We start from the raw sequence: 1,129 nt of genomic DNA on the forward strand, positions 1-1,129 counted from the left end.
CATCATCACTCATCAAATCACCATCACCAACCAACTCCATCATCACCATCATCACCACACAACCCATCACCAACTCCATCATCACATCACCATCACAACCATCATCACCACACTCCACATCACCATCACCATCATCACAACCACCATCACCAACTCCTCACCACCATCACCATCATCACAACCACCATCACCACTCCATCATCACCATCACCATCACACCATCACCACTCCATCATCATCATCACAACCATCATCACCAACTCCATCATCACCATCATCATCACACCATCATCACCAACTCCATCACCACCATCATCACATCACAACCACCATCACCACTCCTCACCATCTCATCACCATCACAACTACCATCACCAACTCCATCATCACCATCATCATCATCACCACTACCATCACCAACTCCATCACCACCATCACATCATCATCACCATCACCAATCCATCATCACCATCATCACATCAAACCACCATCACCAACTCCATCATCATCATCATCACCATCACAACCATCATCACCAACTCCATCATCACCATCACCATCATCACAACCCCATCACCAACTCCATCATCACCATCACCATCATCACCACCACCATCACCAACTCCATCATCACCATCATCATCATCACAACCAGCACTCCCAACTCCATCACCACCATCATCACCATCACAACACCATCACCAACTCCATCACCATCATCATCACCATCACAACTACCATCACCAACTCCATCACCACCATCATCATCATCACAACCACCATCACCAACTCCATCATCACCATCATCATCATCACAACCACCATCACCAACTCCATCATCACCATCACACCATCACAAGCCCATCACCAACCCCATCATCACCATCATCTCACAAGCACCATCACCAACTCCATCCCCACATCATCACCATCACAACCATCATCACCAACTCCATCATCACCATCATCATCATCATCACAATCACCATCACCAACTCCATCACCACCATCATCACCATCACAACCACCATCACCAACTCCATCATCACCATCACCATCACCAACTCCATCATCACCATCATCATCATCACAACCCCATCACCAACTCCATCACCACCATCATCATCAT

This window comes from Lethenteron reissneri, chromosome 71 (assembly GCF_015708825.2).
Source record: "Lethenteron reissneri isolate LAM-NWPU_2019-01 chromosome 71, ASM1570882v1, whole genome shotgun sequence".
NCBI classification, from domain to species: Eukaryota; Metazoa; Chordata; class Hyperoartia; order Petromyzontiformes; family Petromyzontidae; genus Lethenteron; species Lethenteron reissneri.